Source organism: Oxyura jamaicensis, chromosome 4 (genome assembly GCF_011077185.1).
Source record: "Oxyura jamaicensis isolate SHBP4307 breed ruddy duck chromosome 4, BPBGC_Ojam_1.0, whole genome shotgun sequence".
Taxonomy (NCBI): Eukaryota; Metazoa; Chordata; class Aves; order Anseriformes; family Anatidae; genus Oxyura; species Oxyura jamaicensis.
The window spans coordinates 44,122,700-44,135,273 of record NC_048896.1 but is presented as its reverse complement, the minus strand read 5'-3'; the positions used below and the strand labels follow the sequence as shown (position 1 = coordinate 44,135,273).

Below are 12,574 nucleotides of genomic sequence, written 5' to 3'. Positions count from 1 at the left end.
GCACCATTTCAAATTTGCAATGTATTTTAAAAATAGTCTAGACCCCAGATCTTTTTCCAGTACTCAGTTTTTAAGCTTTTGGTTTAAGCCAGAAGAAACCTACCTTTTTTCCCATTCTTCCTCTCTAAATCTGTCAACCCTTTCTGAACTGGCAAAGTAGTTGTCTGTTTTTCTCCTAATCGATCAAACCCGCTTAACTAATTATTTCTTTGGAGCTGCTAATTTTCAGTTGCAATTTCTGTTTCTTTCCGTTAGGTTATCTTACAGTCTCCTCATTTTCAAGGTTGGCCATTTTGAAGATCTGATTATGTAAACCTCAGTGATTTAGGGCTCTCCTTTGCCTAATTCTTCCTCCACCCTTTCTTTCTCCACGGACTGCTACTGCACTTTCCTTGCTTATGTGCCTTCCAAGCTCAGTGTTCAGCTAGTGTCCAGCTGAGATGATGTATAAGAAATGGGATTCTCCATTCATCTAATCTTTTTCAACAGGATTATGATGTGAAGACCTGTTACCAAAATCTTAAGCTTCTCCAGCCGTGTTGTTCACACCATTGCAGCTGAGTGGTAAGGGTTTCTTTGTAAGGACTTGGGCTTGGTTTTTCCTTTTGGTTTTTCCTTTTCAGCAGCTTCATAGTCCTTAAGTTTTCTTTATGGTGTCATTCCGTAATGGAGTCTTTTGCAGGTGATGAGACAAAATGAAAGAATGACATTAGTAGAGAGACGCAAGGTAAACAAAGACTTGACAGGATTATGACTTGTATTTTGCAAAAAGTCAAAATTTTCTTCTGTCATCCCTGTTTTTTTCTTTTTTCCCCCTCTCTCAACTGAAATTATTTGCCAGTTTTAGCTGTATATCCACGTTTCCACCTATATATATCTTGCTATTCTATTCCAGTTTAATATTGCCCAGGTTTCTCTCTTATTTCCTGCAAAGTATAATTTCTTGATGTAATGATATAGTGCATGGTAACGTTTATTGGATAATTTTGAATTTGCCAGGTGCCAACAAATTTGTATAAACCTCTTGGTTTTGAATTTATATAAGGAAAAATAGTTGTTGTAACTATCTGCTGTGTACACCACTCTGTAACTTTTTTCTGTAGTGCTTCTAGCTGCTTCTGGTATGAAACATACTCAAATGCTTCAAATTCCAGCTCCATGAAAGGTACTTTCCCTACTGTATTCCCTTACTCATCAGCTTTGTCTTTGTACCCTTTGATTTTACAAATAGAAGTATTTTAAGAAATATGGAATTTTTATAAATCCCTATATTAAAAATTGAGTGATTCTCTATGAGCAGGTAATTTGTGAATTCACTGCAGATTCAGAATATCAGATGTCTGCATGTGAGGGATAAACAGGCCAAATGAAACTTAGGTCAAACCAGAGTAGATTTGGAAATTATATTTTCATTCCAATATTTTAAATCAAGGGGGGAAAAAGTCAAAATCAGTTAAGCTGGAAGAAAGCAGTTGTTTGATTTTTGGGGGTGAACACAACCCAACACTGGCTGAGTTACAAAGGGGAAAAGCAACCTTTTTATTTCTCAACCAAAGAGAGGAAAGTAATCCGTAGTGGGACAGCTGTGTTTTGGCACTTCACGTGGTCCATGCTGCTACCAACATATTGAAGGATTTTGGAAATTATATAAATTTAACTTCAATTCAGTCTCTGGATGCCAGCACTAAGTATCTGTACGCACACACAAAAGAGAGAGAGAGAGAAAAAAAAAAAAAAAAAAAAAAAAAAAAACACTCCCCCCTGTCTCTTTGCACGAGGTCAGGGGAAGTAAACCTGCCCCTTCCTACTTCTCTACTGAAATTCCATAAAGATCTGATTTGCAAAGGGATCTTGTCACAGTCTCCTTTCCGTGTGCACAGCTTTACATGTGTAAACACCTGCAGATTCATTTTTCATGCTCTAGCCCTCAAGACTGTTATTTGTATGTGTACTTTAAAATTATTATCTACTAAGATTATCTGAGAGAAGATGTGCCTAATGCACAGGCTTTGGGGCGCATCCCTCTCTGACTTGGTTCTGTTCGTCTGGCTCTGAGTGTTGGGATGATGGTATGCTGCACAAGAGGTGATGCAGGTTATCAGCTGCCTAAATGTCTAAGGGTGGCAGGATCAGAGTTTCGAAGTAGCTGCTGCTTGTTGTTTTGTAGTACTTAAAACTACTCACCCAGAGAACTCTTGGTAGCAGTCCTAGCATAAGTTTCTAAAGAGAATGGAGCTAAACTTCTGAATTAAATAGTCAGGGACCATTTTGCAGAACTTCCTTAGAGCATGCAGGCCTGAAAGCAAGAATGTGCCACCTCTGCCTTACTCCTGGGACAAGGGGACAGGTGGGGAGACCTGTGTGCTCCCACTGTGCCCATTGAAAGTGCATGGCAGAGAAATGGCCTCTGGGCAGCATTTGGCTAATGGTGTATTCGAACGTGGATTGCAAAGATGGGAACAGGGATTCCTTTTCTTGATCATGTAGGGTAACTATTCAGATCTTTGGGTCTGGTTCCTTCACTGGCTGACCTGCATTTTATGCTGACAGTAAATTCACTTCAGAGGAATTTCATCTAGAGCCATGCTTGTCCAAGTAAAGAAGTGTAAAGAAGTTCTGTTATTTTTATTTATTTATTAACCGTATCCATAAAGTGATGCAGCTTTGCTTTTGTCTAGCTGAGCTATAGAAATGGATCTGTTATTACAATTATTTATTCCCATACAAGAAGGGAAATGCGTAAGTTGTCTTCTTATCAGTTTCATTTGGGTATAAGTCTGTAAAACCACCGTCTAAACCAGCATAAAATCTGTGTGGTGTGTCACTTTCATTTCATGGGAGTGGATAAATGGGTGTTGGAGCAGGGTTGGGAGCACAGTCCTCTTCTTCCTGGAGTGCCACGACTATGGAGCTGCGTTCCTCCAGAGATGTGGATGCCTCCTCGCTCCTTGTGAGCTCCTACTGGGATGGATGCATGGTGATGGGGATGTGTGGTTGGCAAGGGGCAGGACACAGGGATGGACACTGGACCTTAACCATAACTGGGTGACTTGCCTTCTACCAGGCCCTTGTCACTGTGGGTTCCTGCTGGAAGGTGGTGCCGCCTCTCTCCCACTTGGCCACCCGAAGTACCTGGTGCTCTGTGTGCCAGGCAGTTCCTGCTGACACAGGGGTTTGTGCAGTGAGGAAGAAAGCAGTTAAGGCACTCAGCTGGAAACATGTAGGATTTGGGGCCAGGAGGAGGGAAGCCTGGAGAAGGAATCGGATCTGAGAATTTCACATTGAATGTGTGCAGCTTGACAGGTTGGAGGAAGGGGTCTGTTTTGGTTATACCCTTCCATGTTTAAGACATGCTAGGCGTGTGCAGAAATGTTCGTGGAAGTGCATTCCTTTGCAAGATGTCTGTGCAGCAGCTGGGCTTTGTCCCCCTATGTTGTCAGCCTGCAGAGCTTTGGAGTCTTTCTGGGTAAAAGCCCTATAGGGCAGTGGTATATTTCTTTGTGAGGAAAGAGGAATGGGGGAAAGTTGCACTGGGGCACATGCGCTTCTCAGCCTGCCCTGAGATGCTGGTGCATCCTGTCGGGTGGCAGACTGTGGCCTCCATCCCCCCTCAGCACACGCCTAGAGGCAATAGGACGGTGACCTCCTTCATCTCATATGGGACCAGGATTTTCAGCCTGGCCATGTCAATCCCTCATTTCAGGCAGCTTGTTGAAGGGACAGATAAGGTGGTGATATATGGAGGAAAAGATTATGGCCCCTTTGTGCTCGGGACTGCTTCAAGATCTTCAGCGCATGGCTTGTTATGCTGTGTTGACTTGCTGGATCTTTAAAAACTTTCTGCAAACACTAGCATAGTCAGATAAGGTTTCTCTGATTTTTCCCTAAGCCTACACATCACTGAAGCAGCAGAAGCTGGAGCGAATTGACGCAGGTGCATTCAGACAAACTGCCAGGGAGGGCTCAGTGGGAAGGGAAGGTAAACCTGAGTAGTTCTGAATGGTTTTGAGCTTCTGAGTTGGGTTTCAAGGCTGCCCTACCTGTCATTGTTCTGGGGCAGGAGCAGGGGTCCTGTGAGGACTGTGGCTTGTGGGGCTCGGCTGGGGAGAGGAGTGCCAGGCATAGGGTGTGCAAAGGGATAGCCCTTGTTAGAAAATAAAAGTAACTCCTTCCATGCATGCTTTGGCTAACTGAATAGGAACACTTGAGCTGCACATGCACACACAAACAATATGCTCTAGGGAAAGACCACAAGTATGCTAAAAATCATAATCTGATAAACTCAGATGCTTTCAAAATAAAAATGTCCTGTCATTGCTTTTCCTAACAAAAAATGATCACTTAAGACTTTACCACAGCTTAACTATTCACAATGTAAACATCAACAAAACTGATGATTTTTTCAACACTTAATGTGCCTTTTGCTGTGGAAATAAATGTTTTGGCACCCAATCCTTCCTTGTGATTTTGCTAATAGGAACCTACAGTGCAGAATTGCCATTTGGTTAGACAGCTGAAGAAAAGCAGATTAGATATGCAGATATGAAGACTCCTTTTCCAGACCATTTTCCATTTCTGAAACTTATTTTGTTATCATCATTTTAATCTTTCCAGTGCAATCAGAAATCTGTTTCCAAGCTCCTGAGCCCATCTTCTCTTGAAGAATAGAATAGTTTATAGGTTCTCCATTTTTTCCCACTTGAGACCCAAACCAGCTGCAGGCTTCACTTTGCCTCTCATCCTTCCCTTCCTCCCAGATTCAAATCCCTCAGTTTGGGGTCTTGGCAAGAAAGTGCAGCAGCTTTTTGTATTTGCTGTGTGGGTTGCTGGGGGATGTGAGTAGAGGAGTAAATGGGACCAGGGTCTCCTCGCCTGCCTGTATTGCGTGTGCAACCAGAAGCAGCTGTTCTGGAGTACCCAGCTGGGTTAGAGGAGCTAGTCTGGTACACGCCTGGCGAAGCACCCATCACTCCGACTCTGTCCTAGTGCAAGGTTTATCAGATTTACTTTCTTAGCCAGTTCTGTCCAATGCAAGATGCCTCTCCTGAATGCTGTTTCTGGATGTATTTTGGTATTTAAGACACGCTGATCTTAATAACTTGTGCTATTGTTCCCATATATGTATCATTTTTCTGTGGCTTCAGGTTTCTACTGCTGTTCAGATCATATTAAACATGGGTTTTCCTTTTTAAATACTAACATCCAGGATTAATTTAATCCCACATTTTTTCCTGGATAACTTAAAGTTTTGGATGAATCACTCCCAAAAAAATAAGAACATGTCCAAACCTCAGCATAAATGTCAGATTGAACCAGAATTCAGTAGGTTTGGATAAAAGCCTGTTCCTGGGCCCCCCTCAAAGTATACACTGAATCAATGTTGAATCTGTTTTAACAAGTCTGACAGCCTTGCTGCATTGCCTACTACCTTCAGATCTCCTGTGTTTGGGAGTTTATTCTCTGTGCTCTGTATTTGAAGCATCTAAAACACAGACAAGCAAAAGGCCTGAGATTTAGACAGATTTAGTTAGACAATGGGAAAGGGATTATTACTGAAACCTGATGTTGCCTATTTGTAACTTGTTTTTCTTGCACGTGAGACTTCTTGGTACCTTTTGTAAGAAAGGGAAATATTTTCAAAGAATTCCATACCTTACACTACAACTGTTCTAGCTGAAAGAGAGTTGAAAGCAGTCAGAGCTCCCTACCAAGAGAAACCTTTGTAGGGAAAACCTGGAAGGCACCAGGTACAGTGAGCATCTAGGAGTGACATGTATTTGGTTGCATCCACAAAAGGGGGTGGGGGGAGACCCTCATAAATCTCTAAAGCTAAAGTATGCACCACATGACCAATAATCTGTTTCCCGGATTCTAGGGAATTCCTTGGATTTTCTGTTAACTCTAAACCCTGACAGCTCTTTTGTACGTGCATACAGAAAAGTAATTCTCAGTTGTTTCTTAATTGTCCTTTTACTGATGCGTTGTTATCCTTTCCTTCAATGTGGAAAAAGTACCCTAGTTCACTTCTTGAAGAGAGATCAGAGGGACCAAAAGCAGCTCTATGTTGCATATAAAACTGTACTATTGTAAGCAATATATATATATTCAGCTATAAATCAGCAGAAAAGTGTACACTGGCATTACACTAAAGCAGAACAATCTGAAATGTCACCTAATAAGGATGAAAGACCTTCACAGTAGAACTCAGTGGAGTTGTTAAAGGTGGAAAAGGGAGAAGTAAGGATTGAAAAGACCTTTGAAATTTCAGTGAAAGGGAGAGCTGTTTTTACCAATTTGAGTTTTAATGTAGTAGAAAAAAAAGGATTTAATTAAACCAGGGACATGAAGAGAAAGATGGTAAAGAAAAAGTGTTAGAGGGGAGAAGAGGAAAACCTTGACAGTGTTCAGAAACTATGAGTTGCACTTCATAATCCACCACCAAGAGTGGTGTTTTTTATAACCTTGTAACCTTGTAAACATTTTTTTTTTTTTCTTTCTTAAGTAATAGTAGAAATTCCTGTACTTCCTTTTGTTGAAGTTGGAATGGGTTCATCATAGGACTGCTGTCTTTCTTCTCCTGGACTTTTTCTGTTCTCACTAGGAGTCTCTGTTTCTGCTGCTTTTCATGAATTTTGCAGTCTCTGTTCCAAAGACACTTATATCTTTTTCACCTCTCTTTTTGATGGGAATCCTGTATCTCTGCCTTTCATCTTTCCTGCGTCCCACTATGGAAGATGTGCTTTATTCCCTCTCCCCATTCCTTAAGATGGGCTGTTATCTATCACTTTTCCCATCCTGACAGACAGGTTGCAACCTTTACAAAAGTCAGAACCGGGGGTGAGATTCGTGTCCATCTCTTAGTTTACGGGGAGATGTGAGAAGCTTGTGGCTGAGCCGCTTTCCGAATTTCAGTGCAGCAAGCTGACACAGCAAAACGGCAGGGCAAAGGAAGGGAGGTCTAACAGTGGCAAGTAATTTTTCTGCGGACCCAAGGCTTGAGCTTCTTGTTAAAGCCAGGGAAGGGTAAAGTTAAGGAAGACTGAGCCATGATCCTTGTGTGCAGTGCTTTGCAGCTCATTGTCTCCCTTTTGATTTGGTTCATGACAATTTTTATCAAACCCATGTTTATTTAGGTATTTATGTCCCTGTGCATATGTTGTAATGAAATACACTGTTTTAATCAGGAGGTTCAGTTTGGGTTGTTGAATGCAGTGTCCTTGCCCTTAACCAAAATAAAAACCAGACTCAGTGCACACATACAGCACAGGGAGGAAAATGGATATAACCTTATGATAATATTTCATCTAACAGAGTTGAAGCCAGTGGTACTTGCTAGTGTTGGGCCACGGGCCAAAATTCAGCCCCAGAGCACTTCCGGGGGTTGCACGGAGTTGTCATCTTGGCTACCCTCCCTGTTTTTTTGTCCTCCTCCCTCCTCCTCTTCCCTCTGCTCCAGTGTCTGAGCTAAGTGGTTTGGCAGACAGGAGAATTAACTCTTTTAAGGGTGGAGAAGGACGTGGAGGTATCTGCTCCAGCAAGTCTGGGGTCTTCCAGGCTGATTATCCTTTTATCATTTATTATTTTGAAGTTTAACATTGGGGAAAGCCTGGGGTCAAATCTGTGTAAATGGTGCCTGTTCTTTTAGAGGTGGGGGAAGAAAGTCATCTTTGGTAAGGGGAGCTCTGCAGCAGCGCAGAGGTGTGGGGACAAGAGCACCACGCCCACCCCCACCTCTCTTCAAACATTTAGAGCCACTGGTTTCAGTGGCACCAGGCCATCAGCTCTGTTCCTGTGCAAGAAGCAAACTTACATTTAGTGTTCTTAGTTTTATAACACCATTCACTACAGGATGTCAAATCCCTGTACCCTGAAACAGAAAGGGGGAACCTTCATAACAAGTCCTGGGACGTACCTCGGCACAGGGCAAATGGACATCCCTACACTGAACTTTGCAGGCTTCCTGCAGTGCTCCTCTTTATTCTGGCATCTGAAGGCAGTGTCCAGGTACTGGGCTCTCCTCCTGATGATCTCTTCAGCGTAAACATGGTCTGCTTCTTTTTGTCTTATTCTGTGCCCTCAGTCCTTCCCTTCCACTATTTGGTATCTTGGCCTTTCTACCCACATCATTATTCCACCATCTCTTTTCCTTCTTCTTCAAAACTATATTCCCCTCACCCCATTCAAGCTCATCCCTATTGTCGTTCAAATCTCACCTTACTCCTCTTCACCGTGTAAGCTTTTCGTCGCTTGTGGAGTCTGTCACCCCTGTCTGTTCTTTTGCCTTTCTCTAGCCAGAAAGCTTTCTGCTCTCCTGGTTGTCTTCACCAGGCTCACTCTACCGGGCAAATGGAGATGGGATTTGTGTAGGGATTTCTAGGTGGCGGATCCCAATCATGCCAGCCCAAGCTCCTGGCTCTGTGAGAAGCACTGTACTGCCCATCACGTAGCGTGGCTCCTCCGCTCCTTGCCAGGGCACAGGGGCTGTATCCTGAAGGCAGAGGGCGGGAGATGCTGGCGACGGTCCCCGAGAGCCACGGCCAGCAGTTTGCATAAGGGGATTGCTTTTCAGTCATTCAGTATTTTCAGAATTTCTGGACTGTGAACTCTGCTGGGAAGGAACTGCATTTCCTCCCACTGGCCTGTGAGGACAGGGCTAAAGTTTCAGCTGGGGTCCTGCTGCAAAGCAGCACCTTTACCAAGAGAGGTTAAAACAGCTGGGCTCCCAAAAGCCTGAAAAAAAACAAACAGTTTTTCAATGGTGGGTGTCATCTCATGTGTGCAGAGTAGTTCAAGAAATGAAAGGGATGAGACTGCTGCAAACTCAGGGATGTGCTGTGTGTGCTTGGGGTTTGTGGGGAAGTGAGGTGGGGCACTGAAAGAGGAAAAAAGCAGGAGGGAGGTGGCTGCGTGGCAGAGCCTGCAGGGTGCTCGGCGCTGCACTGCCGCTCTGCGCTGCGAGGAGGCTTTGGCTCAGCGAAGGCTGGCTGCCTGGAGGTTCAGAGGTTTTGCGTTAATAAAAGTTACGGCCCTCCAGCCGCATCTCCATCCTTTCGTTACAGAAGGGCGTGCTGTTATGCCAGTGGAATTGCTGCACACTCTGGACTTTAAATCCATAAATTGTTAATGCCAGACTGTTCTGATGAGCAGCTTTTTGATATCCTTTACATGTTAAAAAGTACTCAGGCCTGTTGACAAAGCAAAGAAATGGTGTCAAAAATAATTTTAAAACCTTTTGACCTGTAAGGTTTAAGAGAATTAGGCACAGATTCTTTGCTTTAAGCCTCTTGGTGACAAGAAATATGGTCCTATGCCAGCTGGTTTGATTGACAGTGACGTTTGTAGTTTCAGCTGCTAATACAGTATGCTCCTCGTATATTCCTAGTGTGCAAATATAGAAGACTATTTGTCACCTGGGTTGATGGATTATGCATAAGTGAGACAATGTGGTTAAGATTCTAAAGCATAAATGAAAAATCATAAACTTTACATAACTCATAAAGCAATGCTTAATACTCTTAATGAAGTATTCTTATTTTAATCAAGGCAAACTCTCAGACTTTCAAATAAGCAAAGATTACGCAGCCACCATGGTGGGTTTATGATAGCTGCATGCTACTAACCTGCAGCATTGGATTTTTGACAACCATAATAAAACGTATTGGAAAATTGATTAGTTTTAAGAGACTCCTCACAGCCAGCTGCTTTTATTTGTAAATGTCATGTATTCAATCACTGTAGGCTCCAGCCCTTCAAGTGGAATTCTTGGCTGATTATGAACTTTCGCTTAGGTAGAAATGCTCTTGTTTCACATTCTGCAATTTGTTTTCAGCATTTTCATGTGGACTTGCATAAGTTTATTTTTCCTGAAAGCTCTCCCACCACAAATAGTTAGCTATTTACTTGTTTTCCACTAAGCCATAATTACAACTTCTGTGCTCCATGAGACATGCTAAATTTGCAGTAATAGTCAGAGATAGCTTTGTAATTAATGTTTTCTATAAATTCCAGCATTTTGCAAGCAAAGAGCAAAACAAAGTTAAATTATTGATTTCTGGAGAGAGAGCATTTGCTATGAAAAGTGTATTATCGCATCCTGAAATATGCAGTAAAATTGGCATTTTCAGCATGCTGCTCTTATCTTTATTTGCTGATAGAGAGAATATCCAGATTTTTTTTTTTTTTTTTTTTTTTTTTTTTTTTTTTTTTGTTTAAAGGAAAGGATATGGTTAGGTTCATATTACTCAGCCTGTAATAAGTGCAAAATACAAGGAAAAGGGACCATAGCCCAATGCTGTAACATTTAACATATTTTGTTTAAGGAAAGCACTTTTCATATTAATAAATTAAAGCCTAAATGATTAAAATGAATTGAAATAAATGAAAGTCTACATCTGTCTTTGTTTTAATCTAACTTTTAATAGCATAAAACTGTGACTCTTTTTCCAGACGAAGCTCTCCTGCTGACCTGTGGGCATTCTGTATGAACGAGAGGTGCAGGGCTCTGCCTTGGGCTGGTACGTTGTTTATGAAGCACTCTGAAGCAGTTTGCTTCATGAGGCCACATCCTGCTTTTTTGCTGCATGCTGAGTCCCAGCAGATGTCAGTGGCAATTTCATGCATAGTTTGAGAAGAGGCTGTAGCACCTCAGTATTATTTTGCTTTGCAGAGGTACTGCAGCAGTGTTTGCTTTGAGATTATATTCTACATTTTTTTATATTGTGATGAGCTGTGTGTGGCTAGCTTCTGTTTTTTAAAAAAAGAGGCTAGACTCAATAGTCACCAAAGTGGATATGATCACAGATATGGCATGATTAAGAAGACTTTATTTGGTTTCAACAGGGAGGGATTCAATTAGATGCATTTTATTATTTGTTCTGTTAGCTCGTTGTATTTGCTTTGAAAGTGTAAAATCCTGCTTCTGGACCAAAACCTGCCCAGAGCTGAAATGAGAAGTATTCTCAGATGATGTGTTTTAAAATGTTAGTTATCTTCAATGGATTACTTTAACTGGCTACAATAGCTTCTTTCATATGTTTGAGCCCCTGTTGAAGTCTTAAAATCTAGACTGGAGTGTCCAATTGCCGCATTACTTGCGTGTCAGTTTGTGTTTCTCACCTGTTCAGTGAAATGTTAGAAAGTCATTTGCAAACATGGGATAGGAGACAAAGGTTACATTCACTGCATAGTTTATTGATACCATGCACCTATAGTTTGAGAATATACAGCATTTATTAAATGCTCTGACACAGAAAAAAATCTGCAGAATGTTGCTATAATAAGACTAGGTCGTAAATAATAAATTTCTAAAAGAAAAGACTGATAGCTTGGGTTCCCTCTGGGGTGGATGCTACTTCTCAGTTTTAGTAGAGTTTCTTGCTGCTATGCCCCAAGGAGTTAGGTTTATGGCTAGGTGCTATGGACCAGACTATTTATGTTCTGTAGGTGAAGTCACTTAAGTAAAAAGAGAAATAAATTGCACTGTTATAGTTTTGTAGAGGAGCAGCTGTCCTTAATTTTTTTTTTTTTTACTCTACTCTTTGAACTTGATGAGAGCATTCACAGACTGAAGCTAAGAGATGATTTAAATAAGGTTCCTTGAATTATAGGCTGCTATAGGCCATTACATTTTACCTTTTCACTGTGTATATGTTGAACTCCATAACTTTTAATTTTATTTTTAAACTAGAGCAGGCAACCTGAAGAGGTATCTAGTCTGTGTGGAGAGATGCCAGGAGATAACTGTGCTGCTGGTTGATTACAAGTTCTACTGAAAAAAAAAAAAAACAAAAAAAAAAAACAAAAAAAAAAAAAAAAAAACGTGACTTTGCTCTCTTTGGTTTGACTTCAGCACCCAGATGTGGATTTCAGCTATACTTCCCAGTGATTTGGTTAATTTTGGACCCTTAATGGACACCGTCAGAGTGGAAAAGGAAGGCTAGTGATCACTCATCCTGTTGTTTATTCTTGAGAAATCTGTGCTGTTGCCGTTCATTTTCCCCAGCACACACAATATTTTTAACATCAGTCTTGCCAAACTTCCAAAGGCAAGTTCACCTCCCCACATGTGTAAAACAAGAACCCACTGGTTCATGTTTCTGCCGGGTGGCATTTAAGAGCATATGTCAAGTTGCCTGTCCATTATAGCTCCCTCCAGCAGCCTCAAAGACGATGAGAGCAGCAGCTGCACATCAGCACTTCTTCTCTATCATCGCTCCATTCCCCTTCTGTAGTTATCATCTGTTTTATTTTTTTTTTTTTCCTAAGGAGTAACTTATTTCTGACAAAGAGAAGTATCTTAACATATATCTTCTTTCTAAAAATGATAATAAATACAATTTTTTGCACATCTGCTGGCAGAATGTAAAGATCGGTACCTTTAAAATGACGTTAAAATGTTATACCTAGAGCAGCTGCAAAATGTAAATGCAGTCTGTGCTGTAACTTTTTCAAGTCCAAAACCCACAAAGAAGGATACAAGGCTGCTTATGAGCAAGCAATATCTAAAAATAAAGTAGTAATCTGGAATTCTTCCTTTGCGTGGCAAATGAAGAGGAACATTAATAGTTGATGTCCA

General features: G+C 41.4%; 1 long non-coding RNA gene across 1 annotated transcript; it reads right to left on the bottom strand.

Moving 5' to 3' along the window:
• Window positions 1-382: 382 nt before the first annotated feature.
• On the bottom strand, window positions 383-11,076 carry LOC118165469. Its single transcript, XR_004750058.1, has 3 exons — window positions 10,449-11,076; window positions 10,390-10,391; window positions 383-557 (listed from the first exon to the last, which is right to left on the bottom strand). It is a non-coding gene; the product is annotated as an uncharacterized LOC118165469 (long non-coding RNA).
• Window positions 11,077-12,574: the final 1,498 nt, after the last annotated feature.